Source organism: Notamacropus eugenii, chromosome 3 (assembly GCF_028372415.1).
Source record: "Notamacropus eugenii isolate mMacEug1 chromosome 3, mMacEug1.pri_v2, whole genome shotgun sequence".
Taxonomy (NCBI): Eukaryota; Metazoa; Chordata; class Mammalia; order Diprotodontia; family Macropodidae; genus Notamacropus; species Notamacropus eugenii.
This window is the reverse complement of record NC_092874.1, coordinates 452,196,036-452,217,005: the sequence shown is the minus strand read 5'-3', so window position 1 is coordinate 452,217,005 and position 20,970 is coordinate 452,196,036. Positions and strand designations below refer to the sequence as shown.

General features: G+C 36.8%; 1 protein-coding gene across 9 annotated transcripts in view; it reads right to left on the bottom strand.

The window, feature by feature from the left end:
* Window positions 1-20,970, bottom strand: part of FOXP1 (forkhead box P1) — a 679,928-nt gene that overhangs the window by 353,521 nt on the left and 305,437 nt on the right. For 7 of the 9 annotated variants that reach the window (XM_072598672.1, XM_072598682.1, XM_072598671.1 and 4 more), the window contains exon 4: window positions 12,926-12,986. The exons of 1 other annotated variant lie outside the window; for it this stretch is intronic. The gene's annotated coding sequence lies outside the window, so the exon portion shown is untranslated. Of the gene's footprint in view, window positions 1-12,925; window positions 12,987-19,156; window positions 19,261-20,970 lie in introns of those variants that run through there. One more of the 9 variants, XM_072598674.1, reaches the window with a different exon arrangement.

Below are 20,970 nucleotides of genomic sequence, written 5' to 3'. Positions count from 1 at the left end.
AGCTCCCAGACCTTTCACTCTCAACTCAGAAGTGCCTGAATTCTTCCTGCATGGCCTTTAATAATTGGAGCACTAAAATCTATGTTGGAGTATAGTTAAGGATCTGATTTTAACCTTCAACTACACTAAAAAAATCAGTCCCAGAGGTCAAGAGTTTGAGGTGATACCACTTCTTATCTCTAGCCTTCTTTTGTGAGGTGGTTCGGGAGGAGAAGATAATTTAAAGATTAAGTACCTATCCTCCTCCAATATCAGCATACATTTCATCACTCCAGAAGGCTCAATTCAGAATCTTACAACTAAGGAGATATCTTAAGGCTGAGGGATGCAATCAGATTTGGCATCAGGATACCTAGATTTGTGCTCAGTTTCATACAGCTTTTACTGCTAGACCTTGGAAAAGTCACTATTTTGTTTTTATTTTCTTCATTGGTAAGGTACAACTAGGTAATACCATATTACAGGTAGAAAGAATTCGCTTTAGATTAAAAATGTTCATGATTTGAAATCCATTAAGATAGAAATTTTGCAATGAAATGCAAGATTATCTTATTTTCTAAAAGAATTCTTCAAGTGGATAAAAGTTAAACAGACAATATCACAGGCTGGGAGGGTTAAGTAAGACCATCCTTCTCCATTCTACTGAACTCACACTTGTCTAACAGAGCAAACAGCTGGAATTTAATAATTGAAATGGGTGAGAAAAGAGAAAGCAAATACACAGTTCCATTTTTCAAACACTTCCTCTCTGTGATCAATTAGAGAAAGCTAAGCAAGCTTACAACACAGCAGATATCTCCAGTATTCACACAGAACCAGCAATTATCAATGGATCTCTTACCTTTCTTTCCTCCAACCCTGGCTACACAGGAGCAAAAATGCCTCCTGTCATCCCACCTGTCTGATACCCTAGGATCCAGAGCTGGGAATCCTCCCTCAGTCTTCTGTTCTAGTTGAGCAAGTAGAGAGAGAAGGAGGGGCATTCTCTCCTGCATCCAAGTGCCAAACTAATCTTCCCAAAGTCCAGGTCCAACCATATCACTTCTAGCTCATGAAAATTCAGTGGCTTCCTTTAAATACAAACATCTCTGCATGACATCTAAAGCTTTTCCAAAACATGTCTCCAACCAAGCTTTCTAGGCAAATGACTCATTACTTGCCCTTGCCCCATTCTACATTTCAGCCAAACCAAGCTGCTTCCTCTTGCCCATATACAATATCTCCTGTCTCCATGACTTCTTGCAGGCTGTTTGTCCTTCATACCTGGAAGGCTGGCCTTTCTTACTTTTGCCTCTTGGAACCAACAAATTCCCTTAAGGCTCAGCTTAAATGCCACTTCCCACAAAAAGCCTTTCCTGATTCCATCTGTAATCCAAAATTATTAGTCCTTATCCCTCAGCCCCCAAATTATTTTGTATTTATGCAGTACATATCTTGTAATTCTCTTTGTTTTTACCATGTTAATTCATCCAGAAGAACATAAGTTCCATATGTTTATAGGACGTGTTTGAGTTTTGTTGGAAGAACCTAACTTAATGCTGAGCACAAAGCAGGGGTTTAACAAATTTGAACTGAATTTGATTGAGTTGGGTTGAAATGAGTAAGGTCAAACCACAGAGGGGTTTTCGTTTTTCAGTCCTTTTCAGTCAGGTCCAACTCTTCCTGACCAGAACAAAGGAGGTAAGGAGTCCCCTCTTCCCCTCCCCCTTTGATGAGGTGCTACAGCAAGTGGTAAGCCTGCAGGCAAGAGCTTCTCCGTCTTTTTCGAACCTAAACACATTTGTAAATTTCAAAGTTTTCCACAATAAGTTATGAACAGATCTAACCTTTCTGGAGAACAATTTAGAACTTTGCCCGAAGGGCTCCAAAATTGTGCTTTGATCTACCACTACCACCACTAGGTCTGTATCCCAAAGAGATCATAGAAAAGGTAAAAAGCACCCACATATACCAAAATACTGATAGTAGTTCTTTCTTTGGTGACAAAGAATTGGAAATTGAGGGGATGCCTATCAACTGGGCAAGGTGTGCTATACGAATATAACGGAATGCTATGGTTCTATAAGAAATGAAGAGCAGGCAGATTTCTGAAAAACCTGGAAAGACTTTCATGAACTGATGCTGAGAGAAGTGAGCAGAACCTTGTACACAGTAACAGCAACGTTGTATGGTGATCAACTTTGACAGGCTCAGCTTTTCTCAGCAATACAATGATCTAAGACAATTCCAAAAGACTCATGATGGAAAATGCTATCCACATGCAGAGAAAGAACTATGGAGTCTGAATGCAGATCAAAGCATACTATTTTCTTTTTTGGTTTGTTTTTTTTTTCTTTCTCATAGTTTTTCTCTTTTGTTCTGATTCTTCTTTCACAATACAACGAATGTAGAAATGTGTTTAATATGATTGTACATGTATAGCCTGCATCAGATGCCATGCCTTCTTGCGAAGGGGGGGTAGGATGAAATCTGGAACTCAAAATCTTATAAAAGTGAATGCTGAAAACTAAAAATAAACGTGTTTTTAATAGTTTTCCACAATAAACATCAGTGAATCAGGAGCATCCTGCCTTACTGATGAAATGCTATCTGAACAGGAGTTTAAAATATGTGCAACGCAGTCAGATTTAATTTTCAACTTTTTCTGCATCTAATTATTAACAACTGCAATACCATTAGTTTTCATGTTATACTTTAGTTTTGCTAACTGACCATAAAATGAGAAGGCAGATGGGAAAAAAGAAAGGAAGAGAATGATTTGATTCTTTCTTGAGTGGGACTTGGTTGGTGGTTTAGGTTTTAGATAAGATCTAGCTGGAACAAGTTCTACAACCGTCAGCCCTGAAGAAAATGTATCTGCAGCTAGATAAGTAAATAGCACTGTCCTTACAGACAAGGGTCATGTCTTAAGATTTGTTGGTTTTGTTTTTCCTTATCTTCCAAAGAGCACATTAGAGTACAACAAACAGATATTGATCATGATTCCAAGTTCTGGAAAATAATCTCAAAGTATTTAAGAGATTAAAAATCTCTGAAATCCCAGAAATAGTAAACTAAGGAAATTCATTTTTATAACCTCAAAGCTCTAAATGCATCCAAATTCATACACACACACACACACACACACACACACACACACACACACACACACACACACACACACACCCACCCTTCTGATCAAAAGCAACCAAAGTCAATTCTGGTGACTAAGTTATATACCAACGAAATCAATGGCTTGCAATGGAAATAATGATGGAATTGTATTCGTGCTCCTAGAATAAAAAAAATGCAAATATCAAATTAGAACTAGCCCTCTGTTAAAAGGGCACAGAATTGTTATCGCAGATATTGAAAACTAAGTTGGAGAAGTGGGGAAATCCCAAGTGAAAATTCTGATGAGAGAGGAGCAATACTTTGCAATTTAATGCCTTTTAGATGGCACATCTGAAATTTTGTTATTAATGTTAATGCAAAATGTTATATCATGTTGCAGTGGGAAATGCAAGCACTAAGTGCCAAAGGATTATTTTAAATGTATCAACTTAATTTTAATACTACTGAACAAGTGGAAATAGTGGCATGTATGTGATATACTGAAATCACAAAACAGTCTTCTTAAAAGAAATTCAAGAGACTGCTTTCCTATCTAAAGCTACCTTAACTGCGTTCCACATCTAGGTAAAGATGTATTCTCTTGGTTTAATTTAGTTATAATTTACCAGGCACATATATTTGGGACAAGCCTAGTAATCCTGAAAAGGATCAATTGTGTTTCAGAATTTTTGATTGTGAAGAGTCTTTGATCTTCTTAGTTAACCTGGGCAGATAGTGAACCCTTCAAAGACTACATATATTAGTGTAGCCTAGGAGCTGAGAAGAGCAGTGTGGCGAAGGATCAAACTAATCCTTTTTTTCAGTCTAGAGTCACAGACTAACCACCAAGCCACATTCTTATTGCATGATTAAGAACAAAATACCAGAGTTATATGGGAACGTCAATAAATCAGTTCTAGACATTTACTAAAGATGTTTTACAAAGCCACCTGAGTAGAGAGTGGTGCTAATGGTTCCAAAGTCACAAGTACAATTCCCATATGGTCCAGTTAGCCTTGCTCAGTTCCCATACACTCAAGCCTAACCACCCCCACCTTCAACATTTTACAAATAATATACTTTCCAATTGGTTTAAGGTACTTCTAGGCGAGACAGTAAAACAATGTGAACATATTTGAGCATATCCAACTTCACTCTTGGAAAAGAAAAAACAACTACCATTACACATCCTAAAGAAGCCATCCCCTGATTACTTCTTAAACAGGCCTAGTCACTGAATGGGCGTTGCCTCACCCTAAGTGAGTATTTGAACAGACCTTGACCTAAAGGGGCCAAGGTCTCTCATTGCATGCTGGGTCATCTCCATTCATCCTGATGAATATCTGGTCACTGGATTCAGATGGCTCCAGAGGAGAAGTGAAGCTGGTGACCTGCACAGCCCTCCCTCACTCAAAACAAAGTCAAGTGCAAGTCATGTCATCATTTCTCTGATGGCATGGTCTTCTTTGGCAATGAAGGACGAACACAACAACAACACAGAGATAAACATATATGCATATGTGTGTATGTGTACATACATGTATATATACTGATGTAGTTATATACATGGGAAAGAGATTAAAAAACTATCAAGCAGCATCAGAATATGGGCCAAAAGTATAAGATGGCAGTCCTAAAGAGCTTGTCATGGGTAGTCTTTGCTAATCGCCAGAATGATGGAAGGAAGAACAGGCATGGTACCTTCGTTATACTCTGCCCAAGTCAGACCACATTTGAATTATTTCTACAGACCACATTATAAGAAGGAAAGTCAAGAATAACATAAAATGAAGGTGCTTAGGATAGTGAGAGGATGTGAAACACAATCACTTGAAGGAACCAGGGGTGTTGAGCATGGAAAAAGCTTAGAAGAGATGATCAATTGCCCTCAGATATATGAGGAGCTATCATGGGAAAGTAGGATTGTCAAGTATTTGAAAGGGTGTAATGAACACTCATTCTGTTTGGCCTCTTAAGACAAAACTCAGAGCAATGGGAGGAAATTGTAGAAAAGTTAACAAAGAACTTCGTAACAATCAGAGCTGACAAAAAAGTGGAGTGGGCTTAGCTCACATGGCAGCAAGTTACCCATCTTTGGAACTCTTCAAGGAGAGGCTGAAAGACCACTTGGAGATTTCGTAGAAGGAATTCCTGCTTCAAGTAAGGATTGTTTAATGAAAGATGTAGACCATAGCATCTTATAATCATAAACTTTTAAATAAGAAAGGGATCTTTGGGCTCATATAGATTAATCCCTACCCGTAGCTGGAACTCAACGCTGTCTATAAAATTCTTGACAAATGGTCTTCCAGTGTCTGCTTGATTAGAGCACAATAGAAGGCCTGCCAAGGGCAGAATACAATAGGATCATGATATACCCCCTTTTCTACTTTAGGGAATTTGTTAAAGTAGCCTGAAATTACGTTAGATATTTTGATTTCTATGTTATGTTGATGACTGAAATCAAGGCAGCAATCCATGAAAAGCCACTCAGTTCTTTTGTATGCATTATATTCTAGCCTGGTTTCTCTACTATCTTATACCTGTTTGGTTGAATTTTTGAACCTAAGTGTAGGGTTTTACACTCAGAGTTTAATTCCTATTAAACATTATCTTATTTTACTTAGTTCTTTCAGTCTGTCAGGAAATTCTGGAATCCTAATTCTACCATCCAACATATTAGGTATTATTCTGAGTGTGTACTCCTGTGTAAATTTGATTTTTGGTAGGTACCCCGCCCATTCTTTCAAACAAGTCATTGCTAAAAATGTCAGAAAGTGGCATGAAGCCATGTGCTTCACCCATTTCCTATGACCATAAATATCCTGATGCATTGAAGAATAAAGATAATGGACTGCCAAGCCACTATCTATGAAACACCTCATGAAGAATTAGTATCATTATCAATGATGCCCCTGATCTTTAGTCCAATAATATAATTTTTTAAAAAATACCCATTATTTTTCCCTTGATTACATGTTTTTCCATCACTAGGTGGAAGCTTTGCACATTGTCCAGCTCTATACTGTCAGTTATGTGATGGCTTGCTGCTAAATGGCATGTATGCAGAAAGAACCCAGGTTCCAGTGAGTGGAGTTCCTTTGGAACTATGCCAAGCCTAGTTTCCCAGCCCTACTGCCCAGGTGAGGTTTCTGTGTTTGTTCTGCAAAGCTCAGCATGCGTGAAAGAGGGCCTGGCCCTGGTTCACAGTCCCATTAACTAAGCTCAGAGGGTGGCCAGGGAAGGGAGGGCAGATGTAGGGAGCAAAGGGCTTTGATGACTGAATGTTTTGGATCATAGGTGCTCTGTGAACAGTCAGCTTAGTAAGTTAGGGCATGGTACTAATGGGAGCATGAATGAGTCTGTGTGTCTTATCCCCAGACAGCCACAAGCTGAGCCTTCACCCTCCAGTTGGTTTCCTACTCCATGCTGTTGATCACAGGTAAGAGGACCAAGTAAGAGATTCTAGATGAACTGATACAAACCCATCCCTACTACTTAAAGGGAAAACATATACACTACTAATGGAGAATGAGAAGTATGGTGGCTCAGTTGGGAAGCATGGCAAGAGAAGCTAACTAGATGGGGAAAATAAAGAATTTTTTTGAGAACTTTAGAACAAGTGTTAGAATATTATGTGGAATTCATCCAACGCTCTGTTAAATATTTGAAATTAACAGAACTATTTTTAAAAATAAGTTTACATGTAGATAAAATAGTGGAACCACTATAAATGAAATGAGATCATATCCTCAGTGACAGTTCTAGGTAGGATAATTAATAAAAAGCAGATTTAAATCAATCCCCCCTACAGCAGCATCAGAACTTTCAGTTTAGTCATTTCCACTGCAGAATGTTTTCTCATATTCTGCTCAGATATGGCAAAGAATCTTGTGCAAAGTCAACTACTACTCAGCAAAAAAAACTCAATTTCATATAAGTAGCTCAAATTGTGGACAGTGTGACTGGACAACCTAACAATCACTCCCAAGCAATGGCAATGGACAATGAAAATCCAGACTGGGCTAGCAACAGTTAGTATGGAGAAACTGTTAGTATGAAGAAAGTTTTACAGCATCAAGACAGTATGAACTGAAACCATCAAAGGGCAAAATAAGACACAGTCACCAACAATAATTTATTTAGGACCCTTCTTAAAAAACAACAACTATATTCTCAATAATTTTAGCCTGACTTTCACTATTAAAAAAATACAACTACAAGGTTGAATTAAAAGAAGTCACAAATCCTTCCCTATCCTTACCTCCACTTTATTTTTTCTGAGTAGCATCTTTTTACATGTAATGCTTCAAATGCAAAAGGAAAAACTGATTTTTTAAAAATTTCATTTGAACAAAGAAGCAGAATTAATTAAAACCATTTCTTATAATTCAGTAGACTAAAATAAGTTAAAAGGGAATTCATATGCACAGCCAAGGAAGAACAGTTAGCAAACTCAAATAATCCTTCTGTTTGCATATCAGCTCTAAAAGCCAAGTGAATTTTTATTTACCTATGAGTTTCTTTATTGATTACATATTCAATTTGATTAATTACATGACTATTATATCTAGATTTCATGAACAGAAAGTCAAGCATAGGCAATACTTTTAATATGTGAAAATACTTCTGCTAAATATCTAAGATTTCATTTGCTTTCAGAACTAAAGTGTAAAGAGAAGAATAATTTGCAATTATATTAATTGTTTTTCCTCCTAACAGAATTCATCCCTGAAACTTATATGTAGAAGACAAAAATAAGTAATGTACAAGCATACTATGCCTGCTTTGGTAAAAGTCGAATCATTGCTGATTCGCTTGTGATGGATGATATGGATATTGAATTGTTCACAAAGGGAAACATTGACTTCCTGGTCAAAGGAAATGTATTTTCCCATATAATTTTTTTGTTACCAGGGACCCCATAAGCGCAAGATCTCAGATCTCGTACCTTTCCCTAGTGTGTACATATATGACTTCAACTGATGGAAGGAAAGTGAAGATATCCAGAAAGTGAAGAAAACCCTTTCTGTCATATGGTTTGGTATTGCTGATTGTTCACTGTGTAAAATATGGCTACTTTATAATTGCTGCAAATATTTCTCTTTACTACCAAATATGCCTTCATGTACATTTCAACAAATGACTTCTGCTTGAAAACACTATTGAGCATATTTCTCTGAAAACCAATATTTTAATTCATTTTTTTTTTTGCAACTAACATTCAAGAGAGACAGCTCTTGTTTACAGAGTAACTGAGTTTAGCATTATGGTTAACAATGTTTAACAACAGCTAACTTAAAATGCAAACATTTAAATACTGAAGTTTAACTGTTAGGGTGCCAAACACAGAGATATCTAAAGCATACACAAAAAGGTTACTATTATCTTTCTCACGGCATGCTTTGCCTATACCTTCAATCACCAGTGAAATGCTGGCACCCTTCCATGGGGCCCAGGAATCAGTCCCCTTGAGGTTATAAAAAACAAGTTTCAGCAAAATGTCTTATGTGATCACACAACAGAAACTGATGGAAAAAACAAACTACCAAATGAGTTCTATGGAAGGATGTACACTGTGACAAAATAACAAACTGACTGGGTCAGTTCAGTCAAGTAACCAATCATTTCAGCAGGGAAAAACAAATCACTCAAATAAGCTGTTTCACTGAACTGATTGACCCATTAATCATTTCTCAAAATGCAAAATGGTAGTGGCACATTTTAGACATCACCTAAAATGAACCAACTTTATGTCTTAACTCTTCATGTGGGGCTCCATTTTCACAGACGAGCCAGTTAAGTTGTTTTTTTTTTTTTAGAAAATTTGTTCTAGGATAATAATAATTTCAATTGTTGCAAAGTTATCAGTTGGAATAGACTGGATTTAGGATTGTTCTTTTAAGTATTTTATTTCCATGAGCACTTCTGTTTCAAAAGAACTTCATATTTTAAGTGGATAAAAAGCTTATTTAACACAAAGTCAAATGATTGCCTTGCACAAAAATGTAGGCATGGAATGTACATGTAAGCTAATAAAGTTCCTCTAAATTTATTGTCAAAAACACTAAAAGAGAGTAAGATAGAATGAGATAGACGGTGACAGAGGAAAAAAAGAACTTAAGAGACAGCTGATTCCATTTTTAAAAGACTTCAAAAAAATTTTAAAAGTACAAACCTCCCCCCAAAAACAATCAAATTTAAAATGTGAAGTTTCAGAAGAGCACAAATAATTTTAAGGTTACTTTTTGATTGCATTCTTTCACAGTCTTTACATAATATCATTAACTTCCAGCATCCGTATGAATATTCTAAAAAAATGATGAAGTTTGCAAATTGGATTAGACTTTTAATAATGCAAGCTGCTAAGGAAAAAAGGAACCACCAAAAAAAAAAAAAAAAGAAACACCGTAATAAAAATTTTATTGACATTGTTGCCCTAAATCACAAAACAAAGACTTCTGCTACACAATGGCACAGATAACACTTATAGACTGGTCAAGGTAGACTCCTTCTGATACTTTGCATGACCTCGGGGAAGTTACTTAATATCTGAATGCCTACTTTCCCATTCTGTAAAGTGGGGATAATAATACATGCCAACCACCTCACAGAAAGGCTGTCAAGAGACACATTTTATAAACTGATCTGATCTCCTTGGAAGAAAATTGTTATATCCCTAGCAAGTATGATCACTGTTATTTATGACTATTCAGGCCTTTAAGTCTAAATTTGAAAAATGGCCTCATCTGGTTTTCTGAATTTGCCTGGCAACTTTTGTGAACACAACTAGTTGTTCCCATACCTTTCATAAGCACATTTTGTGGTATCTACACTTACTGCTAATGATTCCCAGATTTCAAATCTAGAGCAATGTATTTCCTGAGAAGTTTCTTGGATCTAAAACCTCCTTCTTCTCAAAGTCTGACAGTAATCTCTAGTTTCTTGACCTTTGATGGATGGCAAAAACCCTTTTTGTTCAGACTTACTCAACTCTTGAAATACCAACTATTCTGGACAGCTTTCTGTTTCCTTCTCTTTATGAATTTTTAAAAAATGTCTCCCTTCTATTCTGGGTTCTCTTATGAAGATATTCAGGAATATCAGGAATATTTGGAAAGAAAGGAATATACAGGAATAAAGTGCCCTGGGATTGCACTACATACAGAATGGCATGAGATGCCAAGGAGTATGGACTGCGCTGAGCATTACATATCCTGTACTAAACTTACATAACAGACACTAATGTAGTAAGTTAATGTGTGCTCTAGAAAGGGATTAGGCAACTGGATGCATTTCTTGACTCCGTAATTCTTACAGCCCTTATTCTACTCAATTTCTTTTTTAATGTATGTGTGTGAACACACTATACCCCAAGGAAAACAGAAGCTTTCTGAGGACATGATCGGCTTTCACTGGCTCTTCACTTCCCAGGTCTACTACAGTACCTCGTGCAGAGGAGGAATCCAATAAATGCTTGTTGAACAGAACTGCCCAAGTTCTTTTCCTTCCCCCAACACTGAGCATTACAGCCTCAAGAGCGCTCAGTTTTGCCCAGTTCCAATTGGTGTACTTTCACACAAAAAATGTGAAGCATCATCACTTGTTACACATGTCATCTTTTGGGGAATATTTCCATTAGCAATGCATGAACAGCACTCAACACATTTGTTGTTCTTTGGTGTTATTGTTGATGGACCCTATGATTTACATGTGAAGGAATTCATTTCTCCAATGAAAATTAGTAATTCTGGGGCAACTTAGAGTATTAGTACAGGAGTCTTTAAACTCGGAGTCTGTCAATGTACTGTTTCTTTTATATAGTTCATTACTCTATTTCAATCTAATTAGTATTCTTTTTAATCATATATAAATATATATATATATATGAAATTTAAAAAAAAAAATCTTCTGAGAAGGGGTCCATAGTATTCATTCAACTACCACAAAATAAAAAAAAAAAAAAGTTAAGAACCCCTGTCTTAAAAGTTTGCTAGGGCACTAGGTCCTTATGATTTGCCCAGGGTCACATGGCCAGTATAGGTCAAAGGATATGTCTTAATTGTCTATTCAGTATGTCAAGCAAACATTCTTCTTTCATTTGGTAGGCACATAGTAGGACCACTGAAATGAATTGAACTAAAAGTGTTATGGAGAAGGTCATATAGGAATATATCAAGTCCTTTACACAATAGTCTGCGGTTGGGCTTGTGTCTATTTTACATGATAAAAGGCCAGTTATTCAAGTCCCAGAAAAAAAAAAAAAAAGAAAAGTCATTCACAACAATTATTTGGCGGTGTGCTGAAATAACAATGGACTGACCGAGTGTATTTTTCATTTTCTGATCCACTGTTTGGCACTGTGTATTTATCCTAACTTTCACCTGAGATACAGACTAACAACACAGAGTGAATGAAAGAATCCAGTAATGATTCAAGGTGATCAACAAAGCCACTGAAATGAAAAGCAGGTCATTCACATCTTAAGGCCCAAATCAAATGTATTAGAATGAATGCCACACAGCTGATACGTAATTTCATGAGACAGACACACAGGCAGGCAGGCAGGCAAGCACGCACAGAAAGAGAGAGAGAGAGAGAGAGAAAGAGAGAGAGAGAGAGAGAGAGAGAGAGAGAGAGAGAGAGAGAGAGAGAGAGAGAGAGAGACAGAGACAGAGAGAGAGAGAGAGAGAGACAGAGAGAGAGACAGAGAGAGAGAGAGAGACAGAGAGAGAGAGAGAGAGAGAGAGAGAGAACAAAAAAAAAAAAGGTAGCAAAAACAGAAACAATCACACTCACCCTGGGGCCCTGGAATAGGTCACAAGGCAATTTGAACACCAAAAAAAAGTCCAGATAAGAACATTCTCATTCGTTTAGTAAAGCTCTTCCTGCTCATTTCATAAACTCACAAACATTATGATGCCTACATTGTATGACATCGGTTTAAATTTAATAACATTTACACAAAAAAATCACTATTAAACGACAATATGGACTGATAGACTAGAAAACAAACTCTTCCATCCATTAGGTAAAAATCTATCATATCAAAAGAGAAAATTCAAAGGGTAGTCCAAAATCCAAGTGAGTGCAATAAAGCTGAAGAGATAAAACTTGGACATGGAAGTAGACTACAGTATTAATTAGAATAAGAAGAGTCCTGCCCTTCCTAGACAGATATTTTTGGCATCGAGTAGCTAAAAACATATTGTTCATAGTTGTATTTTAATGAGAATGCATTTTTCCTCTAAAAGTAGACTCAAGAAAATTAAATTTAGCCCTAATTCATCAAGCTATATTAGTTGCTCTGAAAATTTCTAAATTTAAAATCAAATAACCATTTTACTTTCCAGCCAGGTCAAAAGAACAACACTTATGAGCACTGACATCACAGTGATCTATCTGCCAGTTGCTGTTCGGTGGTTACATCAGTGTTCGTTGTTGCTATGGTGCTTAACTGACTATTAATTTCTGAAAGAAGGTGATTATAAAGCAGCCAGATGAACATCAATTGGATGACACCACTTCAGTACAGACACTGACATATGTTACTCTGGTGTGCAGCAAGTGAGTTTTATGAATCACCACCTTTTGTGAGGTTAATAGTCCTTTCTAACTTGAAACCTACAAGAGTCAACAACAAAAAGTTAGCAATACACACACATTCACACACACATATGCATGTATTTATGGAAGGATGTATGTATAGGGAGAGATAATTCAATTAAAATGCTTCCAAGATATAGTCTTGCAAGGTACAGTCTTACACACCCAAACATATGTATGTGTGTGTATTCACAGATTTAAATATATTTTGACTAAATGTATTTACCTTTTTAGGTTACTGTAAAGCAATCTTCAGTTACAGCCACCCCAGAAGGTCACTTCTTACCCTGAAGTCAAAAGAGAACATCACAACATGAATGTCAGCAGTATTAGCAACAATTCCTGGTGCTTTATTATTGGACAGGGCTTAGAAGGAATAAGGACGGGCAAATCAACAAAGGACTAGTATATGTTTAATGGTGATTCGACATACAGGATCAACCAAAAAAACCAATCAAATCACAAGAGAGTAACTGATCAGTACACCAAACATTGTTGGCTTCTTCAAGTTCACAAGAAAAACTGTGTTGGAAAAAGCAAAGATGAAACATTCTTATTCTCTCTTAAATATCCTTAGTCTTGACATGCATTAATTTATTTTCATGTCAAATATATATGACTCATAACCCTTTGTTTTTGGAAACCAGACTGCTCCTTGAATGTGTCTAGTTAATGTTTTACAGTCACCCTAATTTCATTAAAGGCCTTTTTTTTTTTCTCTCAAAGTGAATCAGTTATTATAGATAAGATGCCTTATGCTACTCTAGCCCTTTCAGAATGAATCAAAACACCATAGTTTCCAATTTTGGGGGGCTAGAGGGGTGTACAGGAAGGAATTTTCTTTTGAAGTTGTTCACAGGGCATTTTGTAAACTTCACCCAGCTCTATTAAGATAAATAAAAAGTTAACAGCAAATGAAATAAATCCTTATGAAACACAAAGAAAAGAACATGTTTTCTTCCCACATATATGACTGCATCTTGTGTACTCTCTTATGCAAAACAGTATGTAATCCTTTAAGAAACATGACAATCTGCCACTTTCTGTCCATGTAATTGGGATCAACATATGGTACAAGGGAAAAGAAAAACATTTGTTTATTAATTTAGATTAAGTTACTAACTCAGATTACTAGCAGGGTTCAAGATTAATTCCACACCAATTGACCAAATGCTCATGTATTTTATTATAAGATTGAGAAATTATAACATAATTTTACTAAAATGTTAATATCCTGTTACATGCAGCTCAGATCAATATTAATGAAGTATCTTTAATTTTATGAAGACTACTCCAGATCTGATTTGTCTCTGCTATCTTCCCTGAATGTGGAAAGGAAACAACATGAGCATTTCATTTTGCTTCATGAGGACTGAAAAGCAAAGAAAAAGAAAAAAAAAAAGATTCTTTGGTGTGTACTATTTTTGAGAAATTGATCCAAGGCCAATTTTTGACATTTTCACAAGCAAGTGCAGATTCTTGCCATTAAAACTGGAAGGAAAAAAAAATTACCCTCTGAGTGAAATCATAATTTTCATGTTTACTGCAAGAGGAAACTGGAGGGTTTTGCCCTAACAGTTCACCATTTAGGTGGGGGAAAACCCCAGCTTTGTGTCAAATATTATTATTTTGTAACCTGTGCAAAGGCTTTTTGCTTTTATACAAAAAAGATTCAAAGCAAAAATGAAAATTGTGGTTCCTTTTTGCTGAACTATGTCACTATGATTGCTTCACCCAGTGGTAAAATCTCCCTCATACGGGACTAATGATGATTGGGAAGGAAAACATTAAGGAATGGCTACGTTCTGCATTTTTTCTTTTCTTTCTTTTTTTTTTTTTCATATACAAGGTACAGGGTAGAACCGTAAATCGGTTACTGTCAATAACTTAAGGGCTCAGTGGTATTCACAAACACATTATAATAAATATCATTTACACAAGAAATTTCACCTAAAGCTTTCATCAGCTCCTAAAGTAATTGAACTTTTGGCATATTCTATTAAATGCAAAGCAATAAAGAGCTTCCTCCCACCCCCTTCGCTACTTGAGATGCTATCCTATATATGAGCGTTAAACTAATTTTCCTGTTTATCTATTAAACTATGTCTATTTTTCGCATGTTTGGCAGTCAAAGCTGTGGTATTGTATTTTGCAATGCAGATAAGGTTTGCTATCACATAGAACTGGGAACCAAGTGGACAATATTAAAATTTAATTTTTTAAAAACTGCTGAAAATGCCTACTTTGAATAAAGTTATCTCTAGTACTGCTTGCAAACATGCAGGACCAATTTCTGTCAGCTACTAGGCCCATTTCCCTTTCTTCCTTTACATCAAGTAAGCAAAAGTAAGGACAAGAACATGATCTAAACAAAAAATATATTAGTCCCCTCCCCCCAATTCATTTTATCAGTGTGACAGTTATTTTTAAAAAATCATTAAATATAAATTATAGGATAAATACCCCTTATTTTGTACAGATCCTCAAACAAGACAAGCTATATTTTTTCTCTAAGTTCACCTTGTGAAACTTGATTGTCCTGTATAAACTATGTGTTTTTTTTTTCAATTTCTGACATCATTATTTTAACAGGTACAAGCATTTCAGTATGTGTCCAAATGAAGCCTGTATGTATAGACACACTAAAATATACCTCAAAATTATCCCCATAATCCCTCTCCTTATTGTATATTCTCAAGAAATTAAGTTGTGTATGCATACTGGCAAATTAACTTGAAGGATATTTTTGTTAGCATTGCATAGGCAAGATTAAGAGTTCACCAGTTGTTTGCTACCACGCTGAACTAACCAGTGTGTCAACAGGATAGACAAGAAAATAAAGAGACAGGGCTGGACCATAAGCCTGCCACAGACAACAAAACACTTGCCAACAGAGTCTGAAATCTGAAACGAGAAAGAAATAATTCCATTTCATCAATTTTGAAGCATAAAACATTAGCTTCACAATTTTAGTTACAATTTTATTTTTATAAACCTGCTTTTCTCTCAGTAAAGCACACTGAAGATTTTCCATTTCAAATATTGACTTGGTTGCTTTACTGGCAGTGCTAGAATATCAGAACTGAATTAAAATGATCATTAAGAGCTTTGAGTAAAAGAGAAACAATAAAAGAAACAATAAAGATTATTTTTTTCCAATCCACCTGTCTTGTCAGTGTTCTCGAAAAATGCAGCTGTGTGGAACTAAAGTTATCTTCGTATAGAAGTATAAGAAGTTTTACTCTATTTTTAAAAATTATTTTAAAACAAGAAGAAGGGGCATGATGGCATCAACTTATAACATTTTATTTTATTCTAGGCAATAGTCCAGAGGTCTTCTCAGCATCTTGCAATGTTCCTCACTTGAGGTAATACTATGGACAATGATGCTGACATGCAAAACCTCTTTCTTCAACCCTAGACTATCAGATGGAGGCAAAAGGGCACCAGCCTGGGCATGCATGTCAATGATTGCATGGGAATAAAGTTTCCATCACCCCAAGGAAGTTCACAATACAGATAGCCAACTTACTGTTGCTATCATGTTAACAACTATTTTTTTTCAAATAATCCTTTTGAAATTATTTTAAGCTTTGTATTACCCCAAAGTCTTTGCTAACTATCTGGAATGAGGCACAGGTAAACATGGAAGGTAATGATCTCCATTATATAAGGAAAGATGGACACCCCATACATGAGGGCTCTAAATAAAATAACACCAATTTTCACTTCTATTGTGTAAAGAAATCTAACAGAACCAGGATTGCTTGACTGCATTTATGTAGTTGTAAGTCTACATCTCAACAAGTGATCTGAATGAAGATAAATAGATTTCAGTCTTTTGCCAACTTTATGTTTAATTCAAGATTTAAACCCTGGTTATAAGTCTTATCGTTTTCAGGGATGGGCTGCTTATTCCCTCAGACAACCTATGTGGCTCCTCCAGATGTCCTGTAGCATGCAATGATTTTCCTTTAAGAAGACCAAGAAGGGAAAACCAGAATAAGTTAACTTTCAAGGCCTGGGTTCTCTTTAAATAGGACCCTGTGCTTCAGTTAACTTCAATCTTAAACAGTTTTGTGGATTTCACTTTTCTTGTTTTTCAAAGATTTTTTTATAAGATAAGAACATCTAACAATTTACTGTGCATACTGAGAAGGTGTAACCCAAGGTTAGATCACTGTTCCCCAGCACTCAGAGAAGAAACTCTCCTTCATTCTATCCCCTCCCCACAAAAACCCCAGATAAGCCCTAAAAGGTTCTAAGGATAATGGCTCCACACCCCTTCTCCCTAACCCCCTCCCTCAATAATTCACTAAGGTGAGCCTTCCCGATAAAGACATGTAGGTCCTCTCAGCTAGTTCTAAGGCTCATGTTTGTGCAAGGTGGCAAGTTGACAGGCTTTAGACAAGATGTAGACTGGGGGTGGGGGTGGGGGGGAGGTGTGACAAATGCCCCACTCTGACCCAAGTGTTTATCTCAGCCATCAGAGAGGCACCAACTTCTTTGGATACATCTGCTTCGATTTCCCTCTCTCTTCACTCAGGTCAGCTCAGATGAGATTCCCTTTCCTTGCCCTTGGGACCTCCCCCAGATCAGACGCTGCCCGTAAAGAGCACCAAAATCCTGGATCACCTAAATAAAATCAGTCTCCTGGGATGCAGCCGCCCGCAACAACCTAACCATTTTCACATGAAAAGGCTCCAATTTGGCAGGAAACCAGCCACTCCAAGTGTGCCCATAGTGTTTGGAAAACCGACTTTCTCTTACCTTACAAAGAAGTAAAAGCCCTGGTCATGGTCATGTGGAAATATTTTATAGGTATCCTTTAACAGTCTTTAAATGTTGAAACCTAAAAACAATATTTGCTGTTTTACCTTTGAAGCTTTAACAAAAGCTTTGTTTTAGCTTTTACCTCAGTGTGCAATAAGAGTTAATAATCAAATCCGTCCCAACCCCCACAGATGTTAAACAAAAAGATAAAAGAAATGCAAATAGCTATTGTCATGGAAAGTTAAAGTACCTGTCTGTATTTTTAAGTGAAAACTATTATCTCTATCAATCAAAATTTAAGAATACAATAGCGCTAATCACAGAAGGTGCTTTGACTGAGTTACTTTTCCCCATAAAAAGTATTTTTCCCCCTTAAAAAATCAGGAATAAAAGCAATATACTTACAATTAGCTCTGGTATTTGTAATTTTGTTATTAAGAACCTTCAGCAAGCTCATTGTTAATCAGCGCTTCTAAGTCTGGAGGCTGATTCGCACCCAAGAAGACCCAAAGTCCCTACATATTTTCAGAAGGTTGATGAAATTTTATTTAAATTCTCACACTTTCCAACATGTGGTGGAACAGCACACTCTTCTGTTGAGATGAGTTACTCAAAAGGAGGAAAGAGTTAATTGCGAACTAAAACTCTTTCTTGTCTGCCCTGGGTCCCCCCTCCAAAGCATTTCCAACATAATCTGTTCATTACACATTTTGCTGGGAAGCTCTGCCCTTTCTGTTTGGGGGTGTTTAAAAATATTTTCTCATATTTCCCTAGAAAAGGAAAGAGGCTTTTACAACTCTCCCAATTATGGCATTACACAGGCTAAAGGTACACTGCAAAGATTTCCAAGAAACTGGAGTGGGGGGGGGATCCTCAATTTTTAAAGATTATTAGAAACTAAATATTGTAGTTTCTGGGCATAGCAAAGGGACAAGAAAGCACGAAAACCTACATCACAACACAAATAACTCTAGATTAAAATTCCTACAGTAAATACTTAACCTAGGATGCCATTATGTGCACACACACACACACACACACACACACACACACACACACACACGGCTCTCCTCCTGGATGGATGTCTCCCACACAGAGGCAGTAGGACTATCTCTTTTCCCCCCCCCTGAAAGATCAGGTTTCCCTCTCTATAGACCTGGTACTCTGTGCATCATGGCTAACATCTCTAGTGTGCTATTAATATCAATGAAGAGCCCGATTCAATTTCCACAGCAGCGAAGCCTCGCTATCAGCCCAGCCGCTCTGGTGAGGACCCTAGTGAGCCAGACAATAAAGACCAGAGTTTCTCGCCGCTGCTTTTACAGTTCTGTCTTGCATACTGTTTGAAAGCTTTTAGCAAACAATGGGAGCATTATCTGCGGGATAGTTACAAAACAGGATTTGTTAGTACGAAGAAGAATGAAGCTGCTCTCCTATTTTTAAAGAGGCTGTCGTCTGCATTCCCGAATTTCGCTCTACATTCTAAGGCAGCACCCTTCAGAAGCACCTGTACTTGAATCCGTGCTCTAAGGCAGCACTGCCACCCTTCCCCCTCCCCTAAATGGACCAAGAGGGCTGAATGGAGGGATCTAAGCACTTAGAGACAGGAAAATCTTTTGTCTTAAAACTGGTGCATTTAGAAAACGAAATGAAAGTAGCCGACTCTGCTCTAGCACCAACTTACCCATTAATGGTGAGAGGCGAACCGAGTTGGAGGCTAATTTGCACCCAACTGTAGAAAGTTGAGAGTTGGAAACACAGTCCGGCTCTCCCCGCTCTCTAGGCTCCCAGCACTGGCGGCCGGGTAAGGAAGGACTGAAGGTATGTGGTCTAAACACAACAAAAGCCACTGCCTTACTGGAGATTAAATATGCAGGAAGAGGCCCCTTTGCATAAACACAAACACTCAGCAAATGAGTAACTGGCTCTGATGGGACGCCCGCTGAGCCCTCTACCTGTCCGAGGCTCCCCCAAGTCAGGGAAAGCACAGGAAATAAAGGCTGAGACAGTTCAATGTTGGGTTGCTACAATAACAATGAAAATGAATTGTACTCATTAACAATTAAGACTTTCACTAACAGAAATGAAGGTAGTTCTCTATTTACTCTAATTCAAAAAGAGAAATGAACATTTTACATCATTACTGGGGTTTACTGGGGATATAATTATAACTCAGGGATCTTTCCTTAAAAACAAACAAAAAACCAAACCAAACCAAAACAAACAAACAACCCACTATCCAAAGACAACAGTTCAGTTACTGGTCAGTTACCTGTCCAGGACAGGGAAAGCCCCTCCTTTTCTCAAAAGTATCCATTACAAACCACCACTTTTTCTCATTTCTATATTTTTAATCCACCTGGGAAAGCATAAACAAAAGACTATTTTAAAAAATCCTCAAATTCACTAATCATTTCAGGGAAATGATCTAAGAAGTTTTTCTAAAATATATCCCAAAAGATTTCCTCCCAAATGTCATGAAATATCACCCAACCATAACCACCCATTTCAACAGGCTATTGGGGATGATATTTTTTTCCCCTCAATAGCCTTAACCACTTATCATTTCCATTTCATAAAATAACTACAATCAGCAACTATGCCAGGCCTGAATAGGATCTATCTGTAGGATTGAAAACAAGCAAAAACAACCTGAGGGGAACTGGAATCCATTTGTCTCCCTGGTTTCAGCTCCTAGAGCATCAAATCACATTGATGACTTACTGTCTTTCTACACCTACACGTTAAATCTTGGTAACAGTTATTTAGTAACTTTACAGAATTAAGTAATTGCTACTGAAATATAAATAAGACGATTCTCAACTTCTTTAGGATTCTGTAAAGCAGGAAATGTTAACTTTTTTTCTATCATGGTTCACATTGGCAGTGCCTGAGGAAACCTATGTATCTATTCTTAGAATAATATTTCTAAACACATAAAATTAAATATATAGGATTAAAAGGAAACTAATTACTTTGAAATACAGCTATCAAAATATTTTAACAACAAGTTCACAAACGGCCAGGTAAGAACTCTTGATGGACAGTATAGTTAGTAGTGAGTGGTAGGCCTGCCTTAGAGGGTCTACTTTAATCTTGAGACTTAAAGGCTGAATCATAGATTTCATATACTTAGAAACAATTCATCACAGATGGCCTGGTCCAGGTGTTTCAAACACTGTGTCACTATTTCAACATATTATTAATATTATTAGGCTAACTCATTTAATTACCCTGTTTTGAATTCCTGCAGAGTAGAGTAGATTACATTTTTTCTCTTCACTGAAAGGAAAAAAAATATGGAAAATGATAAACTGGAAGGTGGAGAAGAGAAGGAAAATGAAGCAAACCGAGTTTGAAAGGCCCAAATGGATACAAATAATTATCTTCAAGAATTTAGAATTCTTAGAGTGCTCACCATTTTTGCCTTGAAATGACCTTCTAAATAAGGTGTTAGATAAGATGATTCCCTAGATTATGGTGATCTAACCTTGATGC